Source organism: Rhinatrema bivittatum, chromosome 17 (genome assembly GCF_901001135.1).
Source record: "Rhinatrema bivittatum chromosome 17, aRhiBiv1.1, whole genome shotgun sequence".
Classification (NCBI taxonomy): Eukaryota; Metazoa; Chordata; class Amphibia; order Gymnophiona; family Rhinatrematidae; genus Rhinatrema; species Rhinatrema bivittatum.
The window spans coordinates 1,900,115-1,923,004 of NC_042631.1; the positions used below are offsets into that span (position 1 = coordinate 1,900,115).

Consider the following 22,890-nt stretch of genomic DNA (forward strand, 5'->3'; position numbering starts at 1 on the left):
AATCCCAGATAGTAATTAAAAACATTGCATACCCGATCTCCTTAGTGTGGCGAGCAGGGGAAGAGGAGAATCCGTAATCAGCACAGCGGGAGCAGACATTGGACAGCTGTGCTGACTGGCTGGGTACCTCACTATTCTTTTCTGATGCTGCTGTCTGGGACTACAGTGCTGGGTTTGCAGTTGAGGTGCTGGATCTTGTAGCTGCAGTGTCTCTGTCTGGTTTTGTGATGGCGGTGTCAGGTTATGTTCTGGCAGCTCAGGGTGTGTAGATGTCGTATTGGTTTTATGAAGATGCCAGTGGTGGTGTCAGATTTATGATAATCTGCTCAAGCTGTGTGCTTGCATTGTCACTTTTACAATATTGGTGCGAGGTGTGTGATTTTCATGGTAATGGGTCATGTGATTCTGGTGTCGCTTGTGATAGCACAGACAGGTTGTGTAGTTGCCTAAAGGATGTTGGTCAAAAATTAGACTTTCAGCTTCTCCGATGCAATGCTGAAAATGGGCGCTCATAGTGAGTGCCTGTTTTCTAATGTGCAGGCAGCCACATCACCTGGGCACCCAATGCAGTATTTAAATGAGAAGCTGTGCAAAAAAGGGCCTGCTAGGGAAGAGTTGTGTACCCAAGGTGCTCAAATGCATTGGGCACCCACAATTACAACAGGCGCTCAATACCAGCATCTGTTTTTATCCCGCGTCTTCTGGCTAATTTCTGTGCTATTTTGCTGAGCTTGCTGAAGATGACACCCTGCTATGTGCGTCTAAATTATGCAGCCATAAGAATTGGTTTTTTTTTAAATTTAGCCAATGTATGTTTATTTTTCAATACTACAAGAAGTAAATTTGAGTCTCAGAATGATACTAAGTAGGAGGAACCATAGGAGATCGTATTTTAAAATTTCTCATGAGCCCTTGACTTGCGGATTGACTTTTCGCCACCTCCAGGGCTGGAGTTAAATTTGTCACGTTAAATAGTGTGCACTGGGCAACCAGTGATTTTCTGCATTGAGGGGAAATAGCTAATATCCGCATGTACATGGAATTTACATGTGACCAGCACTATCAGCTATGCATTTGTTTGAGCATGTGTTTTGGATGCGCTAATCTCCTTATTGCATTGAGTGCTAGTATAGTGCGTCCAAAATGTGCACCCATCCATGCGTAGACCCGTGTGCACTTACTTGCATTGTCACTTTTACAATATTGGTGCCAGGTTGTCAGGCCAATACAGAAAAACACGCGGGAGAGCTGGCGAGCGCCCGCTCTCCCAGCGCGCGCACAGGCCACTCTCCTAGGCACACGATTCAGGAGGGTGGCCTATGCAAATTAGGGCACGTGGTAAAAGGAGGTGCTAGGGACACTAGCGCGTCCCTAGCGCCTCCTTTTTGACAGGAGCGGTGGCTGTCAGCGAGTTGGACAGCCGATGCTCAATTTTTCCGGTGTGGGTTCTCAAACCCGCTGACAGCCACGGGTTCGGAAAACAGACGCCGGCATAACTGAGCGTCCGTCTTCCGACCCACGAGCCGATTTTTTATTTTTATTTTTTTACTTTTGGGGCCTCTGACTTAATATTGCTATGATATTAAGTCGGAGGGTATACAGAAAAGCAGTTTTTTCTGCTTTTCTGTACACTTCCCCGGTGCTGGCCGAAATTAACGCCAGCCTTTGGGTAGATGCTAATTTCTGAAAGTAAGATACGCGGCTTGGCTGCACATTTTACTTTCTGTATCGCGTGGGAATAACTAATAGGGCATCAGCATACATTTGCATGTTGCGGGCGCTATTAGTTTCGGGGGTGTTGGACGCGCGTTTTCGACGCACTATTACCTCTTACTGAATAAGGGGTAAAGCTAGCGCATCCAAACTTGGGCTCACAGTGCGCTCCACCGGAGATTTGCCATAGATGTCATAGACGCAGGTGACAAAGCCTAGGGAGGGGGGAAAGTGCAGGTCCCAGTTATCTCTCCCATTGTCACTGCAGCAGGGTCTCCCCAGCCGGCCAGCACGAGGTGGTTAGGCACCTCCAGTCGGCGAAAAAATCAAACAAAATGAAATCCTTCACACTTGGGGAGAACTGCAGAAATCTAGAAGGGCCTGGCTCACAGCAACATAGTACTGTGTCAGCCTGTGTGTGATTTTGGTAATAGGTCATGTGACTCTGGTGTTCATTTTGATAGTGCGGACAGGTTGTGTAGTTGATCAAGTTTCAGACTTTCAACTTCTCCTCCCTCTCCCAGGATAGAGCAAACTCCTCAATCAGGCCCTCCCATCCCAGAATAAAACCTGTGTCATCTCCCCCTCTCCTCCTTATAAAACAGCTCCATGAATCTTCCCTATCTGCTCCCCCTCCCTCAATACAGAAATCACTACCCTCTCCACACACTACTTCCCCCTCGGTCTCCCAGAATACAGCAATCACTCCCTTCCCCACACACACCAGTTCCCCTCTCCTAGAATTCATCAATTGCTCCCTTCCCCACACACACCGGTTCCCCTCTCCCAGAATTCATCAATTGCTCCCTTCCCCACACACACCAGTTCCCCTCTCCCAGAATTCATCAATTGCTCCCTTCCCCATACACACCAGTTCCCCTCTCCCAGAATTCATCAATTGCTCCCTTCCCCACACACACCGGTTCCCCTCTCCCAGAATTCATCAATTGCTCCCTTCCCCACACACACCGGTTCCCCCTCCCAAAATTCATCAATTGCTCCCTTCCCCACACACACCGGCTCCCCTCTCCCAGAATTCATCAATTGCTCCCTTCCCCACACACACCAGTTCCCCTCTCCCAGAATTCATCAATTGCTCCCTTCCCCACACACACCACTTCCCCTCTCTCAGAATTCATCAATTGCTCCCTTCCCCACACACACCACTTCCCCTCTCTCAGAATTCATCAATTGCTCCCTTCCCCACACACACCACTTCCCCTCTCTCAGAATTCATCACTTGCTCCCTTCCCCACACACACCACTTCCCCTCTCTCAGAATTCATCAATTGCTCCCTTCCCCACACACACCACTTCCCCCTCCCAGAATTCCTGTCAGCTCCAAGTTTCAGAGATCAGAATGGTGCTTAATCCATGAGGACGCAGTGAGTGAATACACAGTAAGGGAGTCTGAATCCTTGGCAGTGGCCTTCCTGCTCTGTGGGTGCAACATCCCTGAAGCCCATCTCATGATGGAGTTTGGTTGTTGCTTGAGACTTGTATTAATGCAATATGAGAGTATTTCTAGGATGACTCGCTGCAGTGAGTGCACCAATGTTTGCTCTTCCTATCGTTTGTTTATGCATTGCAGGTGATGGTGTCTCTGTTTAGTGCTGCTCTATAGTGCATCATGGGAACCTGGTATGGTTGGAAACTTAAATGCCCTCTGGTCACCATTTAGTTGAGCTTGAATGTTAATTTTGAGAAGCTTTGTTTGACACACAGACAAAAAACAATCAAAACTTGAAGGCTGGGGCTGGCTCAGTGGCAGTGGTGAGGTTGGGCTAACAATCCTGGCTCGGGTCATCCACTCCTCAGATGAGTTGGAGGTTGGCAGCACTGGCGGGAGCATTAATCAGAGCAGGTGGTTGCCTAGGGTTCTGCTAGCTTTGAAGGCAGGGCGGGAGGGAGGAGACCCGGGCGAGGAACGGAACTGGGCAGGTGCATTAATTTTGGAATAGGGGTGAGAGGGGACACTGTGGAGCCAAGGTTCACAGCCCCTCAGGGAGGGAGCCTCAGCCCTGGCTCGGTGCTGGATTCAGGGCTACAGCGACTAAACCCGAATGAAGAGTCATGGCAGAAGAGTCCAATAGAAGTTGGTTCTGATTAAGCTGCAAGCCAAAAAGGCAGGAGAACATTTCTGGGCCTGAAGGTAAAGGTGTTTGTGCTGTCCTATCCCCTCTTTCAGCTGCCGCTTCCATGCTGCCCTAAGCTGGCGCTGTACCAGATCCAAGCTGCACAAGAAAATCCTTGGGACATTCTCCGGGCTCCTTCTCATTCAGTGTGTTTCCATGGGACTTTAATTTGTGTCATTGTGAGTCTGGTCACTTGCGCTGCAGTCATGGGGGATGCCTCATTATGCAGAGAGACCCTTTCTGAGGGTGTGGGAATGCGATGCAGGACTCTTAGCAGTAGGAAACATCCCGGTGACAGGTTGGTGAATGGCTGAATCTGATGGGGCTGGATAAAGCACAGTGCCTCCTTGTGGGGGGCACAGTGAGTGCAGGCTGTGCGAGAGTGAGCCAATGTGGATACAGGTTCTCTGTACGAGTACTGTACACATTATTTGTGTCACTGCGCTATCATTTATGGGATGAGCTGTACAAGTACTGTGCACTTTGTGTCACTGTGATATTTGTGTGATGAGCTGTACAAGTACTATGCACTTCTCTGTGTCACTGTGATATCTGTGTGATGAGCTGTACAAGTATTGTGCACTTCTCTGTGTCACTGTGATATCATGTGTGATGAGCTGTACAAGTATTGTGCACTTTCTCTGTGTCACTGTGATATCTGTGTGATGAGCTGTACAAGTATTGTGCACTTTCTCTGTGTCACTGTGATATCATCTGTGGGATGAGCTGTACAAGTATTGTGCACTTTCTCTGTGTCACTGTGATATCATCTGTGGGATGAGCTGTACAAGTATTGTGCACTTTCTCTGTGTCACTGTGATATCTGTGTGATGAGCTGTACAAGTATTGTGCACTTTCTCTGTGTCACTGTGATATCATCTGTGTGATGAGCTGTACAAGTATTGTGCACTTTCTCTGTGTCACTGTGATATCATCTGTGGGATGAGCTGTAAAAGCACTGTACACTTTCTGTCACTGTGATATCATCTGTGGAATGAGTTGTACAAGTACTGTGTGTGGACAGGTTCTCTCAAGGGGCAGTTTCTCCTGATGGGTTTGTTTTGTAGATACCTTGACAAGAATGAACCTTACTCATAAGCCAGGGTATTTTCAGTACAATCTCCGTCTCTTAAATGTACTGCTAATGCATTTTTTAATTCTTGCATTGCACCAAAGAGAGCGTCCTTCTGGAGCTCACAAAATGTAATATGCAGCTGTGCTTGGAAGATCTTCTTAAGCAGGCCATTAGCACCAATTCAATTGGGTCTATGTATCTACATTTCTGCTGAATTTTCTTGGTCTCTGATTGCATCTCTGGTTACTTAAGGATGTTATGTGCTTTGAACTCGTCCACTGGAAAAGCGATTAACAAATTTTAATAAAGATAAAGATGTCACACCCAGCGATAAGGTGTGAACTGTATCAAGTTCTGTTTTGCAAAATTAGTCTGTTTTTTACCAGTTTTTTGCTAAGCCAGCTGTCAGCCATCTTGTCCATAGTCCACTGTACTGTGCTGCAGTCATCAATCTTTCATCCCTAGGCTTCAGTTCACCTCTCTTTAGCCACTGTTGTGTCAGTCTCGATCTACATGGGGGTTTCTGAATTCTCTCTTTGCACATCCCACTATATCTGTGTTTCTGTCAATAATGCCGGTTTCTTTCAGGGCAGTCTCTCCAAATGGGTTATTTTATTTTTTGCATGTGTCCGGACAGAAATGAACCTCATTCATTAGCCAGGGTTTGTTGGGAATGATATCAGTCTCTCAAATTCACTGCTAATGCCCTTCTTGGTATTTGCCTCCTTCTGAAGATCTTTACAGGTGCCCTTGGAAATCCTTCTCTGTGTGATGAGCTGAGTGGAATATTGTGTGGGTTCGTTAGTGCTTGCGTGATGAGGTTCCTGTGTCTGCCCAGTCTGTCTGGGATCTTGGTTTTCCTCTTACGCTGCAGAACGCAGATGGAATTAGAAATTCCTCACTGCTCTAGCACAAACCAAAACCTAAAGCAGGAGTCCCAGTGGGATTCCGTCTTCTTCCTCCAAAACATTGCCTTTTCAGATTTATCATCGTTAGTAACTATAAAAGTTCTAGCTGGAGCCATGGGGCTTCTGTTACAGGATAGATAAGGCATCTGTCTGTAATTTATGATTGGCTAAAATGCCCCTTTGGGGGTGTGATGGGTTAATTAAGAGTGGATGCACAGAGAGATGCAGCTTCCCCAGGTGACTCAATTAAACAGTTCTTTGGAAAACTGGAGATCTCATCAGTTCCTCCTTTAATGAGATTCTTCACTTACCGAGCTGTGGCTCTAACTTTACTTGTTCATTACGCCAAGTGTTAGCATTTTAAATCTCTGATGGAGCAAGAACCCTCCCAGTATGAATCGGAGAGGAGCAGAGGGGTCCTGGGGTCTCTGGGTATGGCAGCATCCTGCCAGCGTGCAGGAAAAGCAGCATTTCTTCAATCCTTCACCATGGCCTCTCCCCTCTCCATTCTGCATTCATACTTAGGGTGATAGCAGGTGTGACCGGATAAACCCTGATGACTGATGGTTGCTGATTAACCAAAACAGTTTTGTTTGCATTTAATAAATTCAATTCTGTAGTTGTATTTACATATTTACTTTATTAAAATGTGTTAATCGCCTAACACAATGGCATAAGCAATGTACATAGTATAACATATATATATTTCATGACATAAAACAGCCAAAAAGTTACTTTACAGTAAATACATATCGTGGCAAAAGAAAAAACCTGGCCATTCCTCACACTAACAAAACAACTTGCCTATACAAAAAGGTCTTTAGCAAGGTCTTAAACATTTTGCATCTCCGGTGGGAAGGAATTCCCCAAACCTGGGGCAGCCACCAAGCAGGCACAGTCCCTCCTCACAGAAAGGCGCACACACTTTACTGATGGAACGTCCTCATTCTTCTCTGGGAGGATCTAAGCAATATGTAGATAGACACATTTCTAACAGAGCTTTCGCCCATGGGCAGCAGTCAGAATTGACTAGTTTGAAGAAGATAGTACCCATTTTATAGTCAATACATTGAGGTAGTGCAAGCAAATGCAAGTCCATGAGCACTGGTGTAATATGTTCGTTATGATGTGACCCAGATACTAAACGTGCAGCAGAGTTTAGTGGGAGCTGCAAAGTTATAGCAGATAAATGCCTGCACTACAGTCGGAAGTCAGCATTTTCCAAGAGATGCTTTATGCAAGAAACTGCATGCACCTTGTAAAAAGCAGTTCTAACAACAGACTTGTGTGTGGAAGTTAAGATTAGAGTCTAACCAGACCCCAAAATTTTTGATGTTCTTCCTAATTGGGAAGATGATGTCATCAATGATGATTGTTGCAGCTTTGAGTACGTTGAAGTCAAGCTTATTATAGTGTAGCCATTTCTTGCCTGTTAAGAGCCAGATTTGTAGGTGCTTGATGGTAGCATGTCATGTTGTGTGGGTACAGATGAAGAACTGAATGTTGTCTGCATATATTTTATACCCAACACACAGACCCACTATGATGTTACAGACAGGAGTTAGATAGATGTTAAAAAGAACTGTTAACAGGACCGACCTTTGTGGAACACCTGTGTTAATGGTGGAGCAATGTGAGAAATCATCTTTGATTCTCACTTGTTGTGAATGTTTGTGGAGATAAGACGTAAACCAATCTAACATCACCCGTGATATGCCGCACTCTTGCAAATGGAATAGCAGTATCTTTTCACCATTGGTATTGAATGCAGATGACATATCAAGTGAGACAAGGATATAACTGTTGCCACTACCTATTTAGACCTCTCCTTATTGTGTTGATCAACAAGATCATAAGAATTTCAATAACGGCATGTCTAAAACCAAATAGCTGGGGATCGAGGATTCCTTTTTCCTCTATGAAGTCAGTGAATTGTCTTATGACCACCGATTCAAAGAGCTTCACTAAGAAAGGAAGCAAGGAAATTGGTCTGAAATTGTTGCTTCAGTGACATCTAGATTCATTTTTTTTAGATAGGGGTGTACAGAGGCTTGTTTAAAACATGAAGGAATTTGGCCTTGCTCTAACGACAAATTCACAGTAACTGTACGGTAGCCAATTGGCTCCAGATTTTCAGGATAAGTTGATCCTCTCATGGTTTTACTCCCCTGCATGCAGATACTTATAGTCTTGCTTTTTTTTAGGGAATGCAATAGGAAAATTAGAATAAGTTCCAGCATGCAATGGGATAAAACCAAGACTGAATCAATCTGTCCTGAAATTCTGGAGCCAGTTGGCAGCCCTGTGAGAGCAGGAGCACTTGTGTCCCTTGCAGCTTTAAAAAGTGCTATGTCATAATTGTTTGGTGGGCAATAAGAGTTCTTCATTTTAGCAATAATCTGGGAAATTTCGCTTATGGAGATTGTGTTAAAGCAGGTCAAGAAGGAAGTGTCTGGTGTTGCAGAATTTTCATAGGGACACCAGAGAAAGTTTCAGATCGATTCTCTATTTCAGTGGAGAGGGACTTTAAGAAGGATTCGGGGTAGAGCAACTAGAAGTGTGCATTTGTTTAGTCTCTGTTTTGTCAGAGTCAGTCGTGGGATTCATAGCTATGTTAAATAATACTCTTGGATTATCGCCAAACTCTCTAATTTGTTTGGAGTAAAAAACTTTTTTTAGCTTCCAAGATCTGCACTCTGTATTCATTAAGGAGTTTTCTGTAATTAGAAATTCTGGAGTACGTCGTTTTTGCCATTGGTGTTCTGTTTTATGTACAGCTTGCCTTGATGCTTTGATGGCTGGAGTTAACCAAGGTTGTGGTATTTTGACTTGATAATAATTCTGCTTAAGAGGTGCTGTTATATCTAGAGTAGAATTGAGAAATGAGTTCCATAAAGAGACAGCAGAATTAATACCATCCATTAAGAAAGATTATAATTTAGGGGCAATTAGGTTTGAATATTCTGCACTGTCGATATGACCACATCGTAATATGCTGTCATTTGTTGTAGGTTGATTGATATGGCTAGAGCTAGATGGTAAAGAAAAGGATATTAGTGAGTGATCAGACCACTGCTTTTCTCCGCACCTTAGCTACAAGTTTGAAGTTATTATGCACCCCTGTTCAACTGTAAACCAGCATGATGTGATTGTATCATGAATGCTGGTATATAAAAAACCTAAATAAATAAATAAAATAAATATCCTCAATGGCAATTGTTGATGAACAGTAAGCTTTTACAGAATCGTTGATGAATACAAGGTCTAAAGAGTGACCCTGCTATGAGTTGGTTGCTTAATTAGTTGGAACCAGCCAAGGGATTCAACTATGTCTAAAAACAGAGCACAGTGTGTAAGTAAAGGATCAATATCGATGTGTAAATTAAAATCACCAAATATTACTGTGTTATCTAGGTCAGCCTTGGACACTAATAGTTGTTCGAATAAAGGAGAGACGTTGCTTTGTAACAGTTTTGATGGACAGTAAGTGAGGCATATAGAGAGACGAGTGAATAATAATAATACTAGGGCCTTATAAGAGGAGTTGCCGCTCACGCTCTGGGTGGACAATTTCCAATTATCTCTGAAAGTAATCACTAATGCCCCCCCCCCCCCCGACCTCTTTTTCTAGGTTGAGAGATACATGAAACCTATGGGGACGTTTGGCTAAGTATTGGAAGGGCAGTGAGGTACATATCACGAAAGGGTTTTCTCCTATTTTGTGTTTATGGGAAAAATGCTTAGTCCATAGAGTAGTAGAGTATAGCCAGAGTGCCAGACATGCAGATGAGTCTTTACATTGCCACCTGCTGGTGGTGCTGGACATCCTCACTGACTTTGATAGAGCTATGTTTTCTGATTCTCATAGACTTGAAATCTTGCCTTGAGCATTTGAAGTGGGAAGCAAGTAGGTATACAGAGAGGTGGTGCTGATCTCTCACTTCTTGTGGCATGCTACATTTTTTTCTTTACAGTTTAATTTCTATCATGGCCCCCTGCCTGGGGCCCAGACACTAGTATTTCTGTTCTCAATAAAATAATGCTTTTTTTTCGTTTGTTTTAGCAGTGACATCACCGTTCACAGCTTGCTATGCAGACAGGGCAATCAATGCCCTTTCCAGGATCCTTGTAAATGCATTGTGAATGTGTGTGGCAGACAGATGTGTGAAGGGACAGACAGAAACCCCTCAGCTTTATATTGGGAGCACATTGTAGCTGACACATTTCTGGCTGCCTGTTCTTTCCAGGCTGAGCAGAAAAGCAAGACAGTATCAGACAATCCTTTAGATAGTACAATAGAACAAATGTAAAGTCAGTGAGCAGCTACTCCGTTCTCTTTCACTCCCTGGTTTACTCTCCCTCTAGTAACTAGTCACAACATCAGGTCCATCTGCCACATCTAGCTGTACCATATTTGTCCACCTTTGCTACAGGATTGGTTCACATTGTGTATCTACGATATCTGTGTACAGAACCTATCCACATTAGCCATTTCTCTATTTTCAGTATCTGTTTGTACACATCATGTCTTTCTCTGTTGCTCCCTGAGATACTTCCTCTGTGTGTGTGTGTGTGTGTGTGTGTGTGTGTGCAAACAGCTGTTTCTGCCTCATGCTTCCATAGTAAAGGCACAGCTGTTGCCTGCTCTGTGGTGGTGGCAGATATGCACCAAGGGTAAAGGTACCAGAAAGTGTTGTAGGTAGCCTCCAGTCCCTATGGACAACAATCTGCTAGAGTTTTTAGGACATGCCTCATGAATATACATGAGATAGATTTGCATACTGTTGAAGCTGTGTGCGTACAGATTGATCTCATGCACATTCGTGAGGGATCGAAAAGTTGCCTGCCACTGATGATGAGTTCAACAGACTTGTGATCACCCAACCTGGCTCAGCCTGTCCCTAATGACCAGATCCATCTGCTAATCCTGAATGTGAGAGCAGAGAGCTGTAATATTACTTGGAGTTCCTCCTCGGGCTGTTGAATCATTGAATCCTGAATCCAATAACCCCAGGGCCTGCTGCACGAGGCCTTCCATGGTATACGCACAGTGCAGCCTGCTCGCTGTTAAATGAGTTATAACTGAAGGACCAGCATGCTTGAGGCCCGATGTAATAAGCTGCGTTCAGCAGAGTGCACAGCATTACTCGCAGATGTTACTCCCAATACTACAAGGGGTTTTGTGTGCCCAAACATGTGCATTCTGTTTACTGCCCTTGCATGGAAATCCCATGCTAATGAAGGCATTAGCTCAGTGCGCTGGCTTACCTCAGGTTTTCTTAGTGTTGGAAATTTTATTCCTGGTCTGAGGTGGAGTAAAGTTCCAGAGTCAATCTATGGGCAAAACCTGGAGTTCCAGTGCTAGGTCCTTTAATCAGGGGTTTATGTGCACAAATCATGTTTTTTGTAGATAAGTAAATGACATCTGGTAGCCTTCCCTAGTCCCCCGAATTAAAATGTGTGATCAGCCTGTGCTGAACGCACATTTTCCAGTCAGCACACTGTTTCATTCCCGGTGCAGTGTCGGACCATTAGCTTACTGTAGCAGAGGTTAGGGCCTGTATGCATGCTTTTAACCCTCACCTTACTACATCAAGCTCTCAGTAATAGAAACCAGTGTGCAGGTCTTCTTGTCTACGGGAGCACACATGCACATAAGAACATGCCATATTGGCTCAGACCAAGGGCATCAAGCCCAGCATCCTGTTTCCAACAGTGGCCAATCCAGGCAACAAGAACCTGGCAAGTACCCAAACACTAAGAAGATCCCATGCTACTGATGCAATTAATAGCAGTGGCTATTCCCTAAGTAAACTTGATTAATAGCAGGTAATGGACTTCTCCTCCAAGAACTTATCCAATCCTTTTTTAAACACAGCTATACTAACTGCACTAACCACATCCTCTGGCAACAAATTCCAGAGCTTAATTGTGCGTTGAATGACAAAGAAATTTCTCCGATTAGTCTTAAATGTGCTACTTGCTAACTTCATGGAATGTCCCCTAGTCCTTCTATTATCTGAAAGAGTAAATAACTGATTCACATTTACCCATTCTAGACCTCTCATGATCTTAAAGACCTCTATCATATCCCCCCTCAGCCGTCTCTTCTCCAAGCTGAAAAGTCCTAACCTCTTTAGCCTTTCCTCATAGGGGAGCTGTTCCATTCCCCTTTATCATTTTGGTTGCCCTTCTCTGTACCTTCTCCATCACAACTATATCTTTTTTGAGATGTGGTGACCAGAATTGTACACAGTATTCAAGGTGTGGTCTCGCCATGGAGCGATACAGAGGCATTATGACATTTTCCGTTTTATTCACCATTCCCTTCCTAATAATTCCTAACATTCTGTTTGCTTTTTTGACTGCTGCAGCACACTGAGCCGACGATTTCAATGTGTTATCCACTATGATGCCTAGATCTCTTTCCTGGGTGGTAACTCTTAAGATAGAATCTAATCTATAGAAAGGGTTATTTTTTCCTATATGCATCACTTTGCATTTGTCCATGCTAAATTTCATCTGCCATTTGGAAGCCCAATCTTCCAGTCTGGCAAGGTCCTCCTGCAATTTATCACAGCTTGGCTACAGTTCAGCTCCGCACAAGTTCTTATACTTACATTAGTGTAAGTGCACATCTTGGAGGCAGGGATAACCCCTTTTTTTGTGTGACATTCTACCACAAGACAGCAATAACATACACAGCCCAGGCTCTGCTTTACAACTAGTTTAGCTGGGTTTGTATTCAAAGCTGAGGGAGAGCACTCCTGCTGAGTTGCCTATACAAATCTAGGGCTGCTGTAGTGCATTGGGTGGGGTGAGCAACAGAGCGGCACTTCAAACTCCGTACTGCACTGGGTCACTCGAGTCTTTCAGCAAGAAACCAGAGAGAGCTCTCAGTGGGCAGATCTGCTTAACTAGAGGAAAATCTCAGCCTGTCAAAGCAGAACGATATCTGCATGTACTTTATGTTAGACAAATAGTAGTGGCACAAAAAGGATCTGAACTGGCACCAGTTTGAAACTTGTGAGTTGCAGCTCCAATTGTTAAGGCTTCAAGCCTAAATTGCAAACTAGGGTCTGCCACAGTGGAAAGGTGAGGGAATTCATCATAACTGGGTGATGCCTTCTTGGAATCTGAGCAGCCTTTATTTAAGGTTAGGGTTCATAATCCCGGATTGGGGATGTCTGGAACATTCAAACCCCCATTACAAAGCTTGAAGGTGTGAAACATTATTGTAAATAATAACCTCGGAGAATAATAACCTGCCAATGAATGTTGGTGCATACATCATGGCAAGAGGATAATTATTATGGCTCCAACAGCCAAAAACAAAGAGCAATTCTCTCTAGCTTTGTGGCTGGGAGTGCTACAGTGTTGGACTCCCACACAATTTTGCTGTTATATCCCTCTTCTTCCAGGACTGAGAAGACCATCCCCCTGCCATTCCAGTACTGAGGAATGGGAATGGGGCTGAGGGCTGCCACCATTGTTTTCCTGCCAGTGGTGCGCACCTAAGGATGACAGAAGCGAGAGTTTGCTGCATCCTGGCGTGAGCCGACCGGTCATGGGGCCATCCCACAACCAGCTCATCATTACAGTAGCCTCTTGGTTTGGGCTTATGTGAGAGCAGGCAATGGAATTGTCGGGTGAGGCAGGGGGCCTGAACATTGGATGCAGGTTTCCAAATATTTCTTTCTGGGCTGAAACCCTTCCAGATAGTGGAGCTTATTATGGATATGTTTGGAGTCAAGGGTATCTGTTGCAGAGGGAAGTCCAGAGAGGGGCATGAAGTGGGCCGTTTTTGAGACTCTGTCCACTACAACCCAAATGAGGCACAGCTGGAAGAGTATGGAAGATCTGTAATAAAAATTCATGGCTAAGAGAGACCAAGGTTTCTTGGGGACTGGCTGGGAGCAGTTGCAGGTTCCTCAACAGGAGGCACAGGTATACGCTGGAGTCAGGGGCCATTTGCAAGTGTTGACAATTGGCATCTCGTTCTCGTTCTCTTGCTCGTTCCTGGATGCAGACATCAGTCTTGATGTAGAGAGTGATGACGTCATCCAGGCATGTTGGTGCAGCGGGTGCCGGTGCGGGAAGTTGGGCCTACATGCTGTCCATTAGAGTGGCGAGACTTTGAAGTAGACCAGCTATTTGATTCAGCTCTTTCTGCTGCTGCTGCACTTGGTGAGCCAGTCTGGGTATGTCTGAGCTGGGGGCGAGTCTCAGCAATATGTCCTGTATGTGAGCGTTTGGGCTGTGATGTGGTAGCAGGTGGCATCCTCTTACAAGGACTGGAACGGGAGCCCCCACAGGTTGAGCCCTTGGGTTCCAGGGCCTAGCTGGGCTTGGGGAGAGGCCTGTAAGGAGCAGTCAGATGATGTTGAGTACTGAGCTAAGGTCAGGGCATGTGGCCAACATCCAGTGTCAAGGTCCGAGCCAAGGTCAGGACAGGCGAAGATCAAGCAGTGATGAGGTCTGGGCTATGGTTAAGGCAGGCGGCAGTCCAGAAGGTAGTCAAGATCTGAAGTCATGGTCAAAACCAGAAGTCAGGCAGAGATGGATGGACAATACAATGGACAAGGCACAGGGAACTAGGCTGGGAACAAGGAGGTTCTTCTTGTTATAGTTGGGTGGATTTTGATTTCTCTCTGCAATCTTCTTTGCCTTGATACCACTCTGGTTTTGTTTGCCATCTTATTTTGTGCACAGCCCAGTAATCTTGGTACCAGGAGAGCATATCAGCTGTACTCACATGTACACATATACATTTCTGCATGCGAGAAGGCATAAGCATTCATTTGCTCCATGGAATATCCAAAACCCAAAGGTCCCTGGGAGTCTCACTGGTAGATGGTGACCCCCCACTTAAGAAATGTCAGTGAGAGGTGAGCCTCGGCTATCATATCCCCTTCTCACTGGTGTAACAATCTGGGATTCTCTAGCTTAGTGGTATTTGCAAGGTAAAAAGAAAACGCGCTCTTCTCTGTATAATAAGGCTTGACAGTGTGGGTGCTGCTGCTGTCGAGACCACTAGGAAGTGCGGTGAGAGGGACTTCAGACAGAGGCTGCCATGCATCCCAGCCACAGGGGAGACAGCAGCAACATGCACGCAATTTCAACATTTTCTGTAGAAAGTTCAGTGTTCCAGCGCCTATTAAGATAAAACGGCTTTCATTATAAAAACTATTATTGTGTATTAGAAGCACTCGGAGCCAGTGGCGCCACAGAGTTGGGCTATTCCCAATATTATTCTTATTTATTTATATTCCGCTTTTTGGTGCTTCAAAGCGAATTATATTCGGGTATCTGTAGGTAGCAGAAGGAAAAGAAAAGCAACAGGGAAACACTTGCTTTGATCCCCCTGCAAGCCTGAACTTGTAGCTCTGAGGAAAAGATGGTGCAGGCTGATCCCAGCTAACTGTAGGATCCATCACCAGCATAAATTTAGTTCTCCCGTAATAGGGAACTAAGAAGCCTCTGTCTAAACAGAAACTGATTCTCACTTCACTGTAAATGCAACAAGTCAGGGTCAGGGACAAAACATAAACGGGGTGAGGGGCAGAGCTCATCATTCAGTGCGCATAGGGGTTTGATTGTTTTATTGTGTTGGAGTTGTAAATAAATCAAAACAAATGCAACATAACACTCATAAATATAAAACACAGTAAGGTAAAATCCTGTGGAAAAAAAGAAATGCCTGATGAAAAGGGCTCTCCTTGGCACTGGGAGCGAGCACTGACTGAATAGTAGGTATGGATGGGCAGAGTAGAGAGGCTGTAGTGGTGGTTTCTGTTTGCATTACCACTGTAAGATAAATGTTGATTCCTGCCCAGTACGTAAAGTCAGGGAGTTAGTGGTGCCTGCTAAACACTGGCACTTTTTTCGGTGATTTCATTTGGCTTCTAATCGAACTATGATATCTGCGGCCAACTAATATTTTGGGATATTTGAATAAATAAAATGTTGTGCCTGGTAATTTTTGAATGCCAAAGTGTGTGTACTTCTGGGCTTCATTCTTGCCTCCTATTTTTATTTACCTAAAAATGTTACTACTCTATGCTTGTGGGGGGGTGTATGTGATGATGACTGGAAGCTGAAACCCTTCTGCTTGACGAAGAGGAGCAGTGTATTCAATCTCCCATGGCTGTCTGTGTTTAGCTTCCTGATTAGTCCTGGAGGAATTCTGCGCAACTGTGGAGCGCAGAATTTGCGCTGGTGTGTATGAAAAAGGGATCGTGTGTATGCTAGCCTGCGTGAAGAGATTGTGATTGTGTGTGATAGAGAGTCTGTGTGAAGGGGTGCATGAGAGAGAGACATAGCCTGTGTGAGGATGTATGTGTGAGAGAGAAAGGGAGCTTGTGTGGGTGTGTATGCAAGAGAGAGGGACCCTGTATGAGAGGATATGTGTGTGCGCGAGAGTGAGGGAGCCTGTATGAGGGTGTGTGTATGTGCTCTAGAGAGAGGGAGCCTGTGTGTGAGAGAGGGAGGGACAGAGGGAGCCTGTGTGAGGGGCAGTACTGAGAACGGGGTCAAACTCTGGGACTGGCAGTAGAGTGGAAGGGGTTGAGCCTAGAGGAGGAGGGGAGAGATCTGGCAGATGGAGGAGTTGGGGCCTCAGAGGGCAAAGTGGCCAGGGGAGTAGGGAGAGGGAGTGGAAAGGGCACTGTTACAGTGAATTTCTAGGGGAATTCTGCTCAAAATATTTAAAATTCTGCATCTCTAAGTAATAACTTTTTCTGTATTAATTTAAAATGTAATTACTTAAGGACCGTCATGTAAATTGTGTTATTTTGACCAATATAAAACCTGCAGAATTTAAAGTTTTTGTGCCCAGAATTTAAAATATTTTTGCGCAGAATTCCCCCAGGAGTACTTGCTGCTATAGTGGGATATGCCAGTATTATATTATTATATTATAGTGGGATATGTCATTATTATATTATTATATTATAGTGGGATATGCCAGTATTATATTATTATATTATAGTGGGATATGTCAGTATTATATTATTATTTTATAGTGGGATATGCCAGTATTATATTATTATTATATTATAGTGGGATATGTCAGTATTATATTATAGTGGGATATGTCATTATTATTATATTATATTATAGTGGGATATGCCAGTATTATATTATTATATTATAGTGGGATATGTCAGTATTATATTATTATTTTATAGTGGGATATGCCAGTATTATATTATTATTATATTATAGTGGGATATGTCAGTATTATATTATAGTGGGATATGTCATTATTATTATATTATATTATAGTGGGATATGTCATTATTATATTATTATATTATAGTGGGATATGTCATTATTATATTATAGTGGGATATGCCAGTATTATATTATTATATTATAGTGGGATATGCCATTATTCTTTTCAGTCCAGCTGCTCACCGAAAAGAAAGTCCCAGGAGAAGAGAGAACCCCTGCCTCTTCCGCACCCCACCCTGGCTCCTCCTTCTCAGGGGCCACTCACAGGCCATTCACCTTATGCTTGGGCAGCACCCGCTCCTTGTGCCCTTCCTCACGCATGGGCAGTTCAGGTGGAGTGTGGAGGCGCAATCACAGCATGAAATGCAAATTAAAAGACTAGAGAAGCAAACTGGATATTGGGAGGGGGGTGATGGAGGGCAAGAGGGAAAGGGGTGGTGGTGACAGTGAAGAAGCTGGAAGGGAGAGCAATGACAAAAATACTGATCACAGCATCCGGTCCCAGCCACACATGCCCAGCCTATGTGGCAGATCATATGAAAATCGTGCCCCACACCCCCCTTCTGGGACAGAGCGCAAGCTGAAGAAAATGAGATTACATTCATGCACAGCACTGCAGGCCAGCCTCGGTCTCCCAAGAAAACAAAAGGCGTGGAAAAGAATACGGCGTGCACCCCCCCCCACAGACAGACAGACGGACAGACAGAAAAAAGAGGGTGTGCACCCCCCACAGTCAGACAGACGGACATAAAAAATAGGGTGTGCACCCCCCACACAGACAGACAGACAGAAAAAAGAGGGTGTGCACCCCCCACAGACAGACAGACGGACATAAAAAATAGGGTGTGCACCCCCCCCCCACAGACAGACGGACATAAAAAATAGGGTGTGCACCCCCTCCCCCCCAGACAGACGGACATAAAAAAGCGTAGCTGGTTGGTCCCCAGATAAGGAGGCTGGGAGTGGGAGGGGGCCTGGCACTTCTCCGCCTTTCCCCTCAGCACGGAGCGGCGGGGGCTCCCTCCCTCCCTCCCCCTCTCAGTCCCTGCTAGGAGGCGGCTCCAGGGCCGGGGCTGCCTCCCTTCCCTCCGCTCCGGCTATGGAGATTGATCGGTGAAAGGCAGCGAGGATGGGAGCCGGGGGCCGAGGCAGCGGCGGAGATCGCAGGTACCGGGGACGGGGAGCAGGGAACGGCAGAGCCAGCGCCGGCACCGGGCTGAATGTTGCCTTAGGGCGGGCACTGACTTGCACGACCAGGGAGGGATCCGCGGCCAGGTCAGCCATTCGCCCCTTCCTTCCCTGGGCATCTGTTCTCCGATTTGCCCCTGCGCTCTCCCTCCTCTCCTACGTATTTCTATCTGATCCCCCTGCCTTCTCCCATCGTTCTCTGGGATTTGCCCCTGCGCTCTCCCTCCTCTCCTACGTATTTCTATCTGATCCCCCTGCCTTCTCCCATCTCTGCCTGGGTATTTGTTCTCCGATTTGCCCCTGCGCTCTCCCTCCTCTCCTACGTATTTCTATCTGATCCCCCTGCCTTCTCCCATCTCTGCCTGGGTATTTGTTCTCCGATTTGCCCCTGCGCTCTCCCTTCTCTGCCTGGGTATTTGTTCTGGGATTTGCCCCTGCGCTCTCCCTCCTCTCCTGGGTATTTGTTCTTGGATTTGCCCCTGTGCTCTCCCTCCTCTCCTGGGTATCTGCTATCTAATCCCCCTGCCTTCTCCCATCTTTCTGTGGGTATCTGCTCTGGGATTTGCCCCTGCGCTCTCCCTCCTCTCCTGGGTATCTGCCATCTGATCCCCCTGCCTTTTCTCTGGGTATCTGTTCTGGGATTTGCCCCTGCCTTCTCTCTTCTCTGCCTGGGTATTTGTTCTGGGATTTGCCCCTGCGCTCTCCCTCCTCTCCTGGGTATTTGTTCTGGGATTTGCCCCTGCGCTCTCCCTCCTCTCCTGTGTATTTGTTCTGGGATTTGCCCCTGTGTTCTCCCTCCTCTCCTGGGTATTTGTTCTGGGATTTGCCCCTGTGTTCTCCCTCCTCTCCTGGGTATTTGTTCTGGGATTTGCCCCTGCGCTCTCCCTTCTCTGCCTGGGTATTTGTTCTGGGATTTGCCCCTGCGCTCTCCCTTCTCTGCCTGGGTATTTGTTCTGGGATTTGCCCCTGCGCTCTCCCTCCTCTCCTGGGTATTTGTTCTGGGATTTGCCCCTGCGCTCTCCCTCCTCTCCTAGGTATTTCTATCTGATCCCCCTGCCTTCTCCCATCTCTGCCTGGGTATTTGTTCTCCGATTTGCCCCTGCGCTCTCCCTCCTCTCCTGGGTATTTGTTCTGGGATTTGCCCCTGCGCTCTCCCTCCTCTCCTGGGTATTTGTTCTGGGATTTGCCCCTGTGTTCTCCCTCCTCTCCTGGGTATTTGTTCTGGGATTTGCCCCTGCGCTCTCCCTTCTCTGCCTGGGTATTTGTTCTGGGATTTGCCCCTGCGCTCTCCCTTCTCTGCCTGGGTATTTGTTCTGGGATTTGCCCCTGCGCTCTCCCTCCTCTCCTGGGTATTTGTTCTGGGATTTGCCCCTGCGCTCTCCCTCCTCTCCTACGTATTTCTATCTGATCCCCCTGCCTTCTCCCATCTCTGCCTGGGTATTTGTTCTCCGATTTGCCCCTGCGCTCTCCCTTCTCTGCCTGGGTATTTGTTCTGGGATTTGCCCCTGCGCTCTCCCTCCTCTCCTGGGTATCTGCTATCTAATCCCCCTGCCTTCTCCCATCTTTCTGTGGGTATCTGCTCTGGGATTTGCCCCTGCGCTCTCCCTCCTCTCCTGGGTATCTGCCATCTGATCCCCCTGCCTTTTCTCTGGGTATCTGTTCTGGGATTTGCCCCTGCCTTCTCTCTTCTCTGCCTGGGTATTTGTTCTGGGATTTGCCCCTGCGCTCTCCCTCCTCTCCTGGGTATTTGTTCTGGGATTTGCCCCTGCGCTCTCCCTTCTCTCCTGGGTATTTGTTCTGGGATTTGCCCCTGTGTTCTCCCTCCTCTCCTGGGTATTTGTTCTGGGATTTGCCCCTGCGCTCTCCCTTCTCTGCCTGGGTATTTGTTCTGGGATTTGCCCCTGTGTTCTCCCTCCTCTCCTGGGTATTTGTTCTGGGATTTGCCCCTGTGTTCTCCCTCCTCTCCTGGGTATTTGTTCTGGGATTTGCCCCTGCGCTCTCCCTTCTCTGCCTGGGTATTTGTTCTGGGATTTGCCCCTGCGCTCTCCCTCCTCTCCTGGGTATTTGTTCTGGGATTTGCCCCTGCGCTCTCCCTCCTCTCCTGGGTATCTGCCATCTGATCCCCCTGCCTCCTCCCATCTCTGCCTGGGTATTTACTCTCTGCTTCCCACCTTCTCCTGGTGTCTGCTCTGGGATTCCTCCTCGCCTTCTGCCCTCCCCAGCTAATTTAGTGATAGGGTGGGGGGAGGCTTTATTGCCACCAGCTCTTGGTGTGCTAAGTCCCGAGTCTTGTGTCTTCAGACCCCTCTGATACCTGTGCACTGGGTCTGGCAAACACTTTGCTTAATTCCTTAGAAAAACACAATATTACTCCTTTTTTTTTTTTGTTTCCTGTCTGGGTCTAGGGGTAAAGGCGTCAGAAGATGTAAGCACAGCTCAGCATAGGAGCAGGGGGGGTAACCTCCGTACAAGTTACCCCTCCCTGGACACAGTGAAGGAGTTTGCTGAGTATTGAGGGTGCAGCCCTGACACAGGCTCTGACCGTCCTTGATTTCTGTGCATGAGGGGGGGGAGCCCTGCCGTTTTCTCTTCCTGCAGTTACCCTGCGGTTCCTTCTGCTCTGACTTTCTCTTTAAACTCATCTTACTCTGGGTATTGCCCGTGTCTTCCATATCACAAGCCCAAATAAATGTATTTTTGGAAGGTCCCAGCAGTATGGACAGTGGGGGGGAGGGGAATAAGAAAATATTGCAGAGCAATTTGTCTGAGCGCTTTTCACCTGAAAAGGTTGGTTTTGATTTTATTCAGTTTGGGCGAGATCCATAACTTCTGGGAAAATATTCATTTGTTTTCTAGCTCTCCATAGATCTGCCTGACCCGAGAATGGCTGCTGGAGGTTGAATGGTTTGGGAAATAATATGCACAGGGGAAAGAAGAAGTAAAAAGGGTTTGAACTGGCACAGGAGTGAAATTTGTGAGCAACAGTGGCAGTGGTCAAGACATGGAAAGTGCAGATTCCCCATGGGGCGTGGGTTTGGGGAGTGAACCTTTGGCCTGGGACCCTCTCCTTCTGGCTGCATTATTACCTTCCACCCTTCTCTGCTTGCAGGATCATGGTTATTGTTGGGCAGTGAAGAACATATTTGGATTTGGTAAAGAAACACTTCAGCTTGTTAGAAACCAGGATATTTAATGAACGTCGCCAGTCTTGGGACGCTGCCCAGGTAAGATTTCTAAGCTTGCAAGTTTCTTTTCTTCTTATCCAGTTAAATATCAGATTCAAGTAGCTTTTTTGGCCTGACATAATATACAGAATGATTAAAATAAAAGAAAGGAACAAATTATGAAATAGTTTCATGTAAAGCTACAGGTTACAGAAAGTGCAGTATTAATATTTATTGCCTCTGCCTGCCTGCATCTTCTGCACACTTACTATGCTACACGGGGATAAGAGAGGCAGAACCTGTAGTAACTGCCTAGGAGGAGCAGCGGGGCAAGAAAGGAAGGGATGAAGGGCACTGGGAGGAGGGGGAAGGAAAGCAGGACTCGTTCATTGCCTACAATAAAAAATGGATTCAATTCCATTTTATGATACATTTGTATTACTATATTGGATTTTACATGTCATATCTATGTTTTACATGCATTTTTTCACATATTGGGGACATAGTATTCATATTTTGCTGCTGAGGTTTGGGGGTGTGGCTTACTATAAATGTATTGGTATATTATGTGTTTATTTTATTTTACAAGTTTTTATTTTGTACACTGCTATGGGAGATTTCTATTATAAAGCAATTTCTGGATGCTGTTAAACAAGTAAAGAAATATTAAGGACTTGATGAAGGTCTCCAAGAATAGATGGAAACACTTATCTGCACCAAAAAGTATTCTTTTTATTTATTTCTTTTTCAAATTGCTATTCCACCTTTCCCCAGATGGCTATGGGGATGTGAGCAACAATGTAAAACAATCATCATAAAAGCAACAGATCAACAATAATCATACAGTAAAAATAAACATAAACAGAGAAAACAAACAATAATACAAAAAATATAAATAATGCAAAACTAAAGAAAATATAAACATAAACAAAAGACAATATATGAAAAAATAATCACTGAATAAAGAAACAGAAATAATATCCTAAAAATAACATCCAAAATAACATCCTAAAAATGAAACCAAAACAGTATCTGTCAAGTGGCTGATAATAAATGGCCAAATTATTTAAAAGAGATGGACAAAGAAAGCAACAAGGAAGGCTATCTATGAACACCGTGAGGGGAACAAAGTGGCATCTATTCCAAATTATTTAAAAGGCCATCTCAAAAGCCATGCTCTACATAGCTTCCTCACCCATCATAATGGATAATACTTTAAAATAGTCAGCTCAGTGTGCTGCAGCAGTCAAAAAAGCAAACAGAATGTTAGGAATTATTAGGAAGGGAATGGTGAATAAAATGGAAAATGTCATAATGCCTCTATATCGTTCCATGGTGAGACCGCACCTTGAGTACTGTGTACAGTTCTGGTCACCGCATCTCAAAAAAAGATATAGTTGCGATGGAGAAGGTACAGAGAAGGGCTACCAAAATGATAAAGAGGATGGAACAGCTCCCCTATGAGGAAAGGC

At 45.5% G+C, this 22,890-nt stretch overlaps 1 protein-coding gene across 2 annotated transcripts in view; it reads left to right on the forward strand.

Moving 5' to 3' along the window:
* CHST1 (carbohydrate sulfotransferase 1) overlaps positions 1–22,890 on the forward strand; it is an 82,620-nt gene that overhangs the window by 12,677 nt on the left and 47,053 nt on the right. The window contains exons 1-2 of one of the 2 annotated variants that reach the window (XM_029582214.1): positions 18,050–18,233; positions 21,364–21,478. The gene's annotated coding sequence lies outside the window, so the exon portion shown is untranslated. Of the gene's footprint in view, positions 1–18,049; positions 18,234–21,363; positions 21,479–22,890 lie in introns of those variants that run through there. The other variant, XM_029582215.1, reaches the window with a different exon arrangement.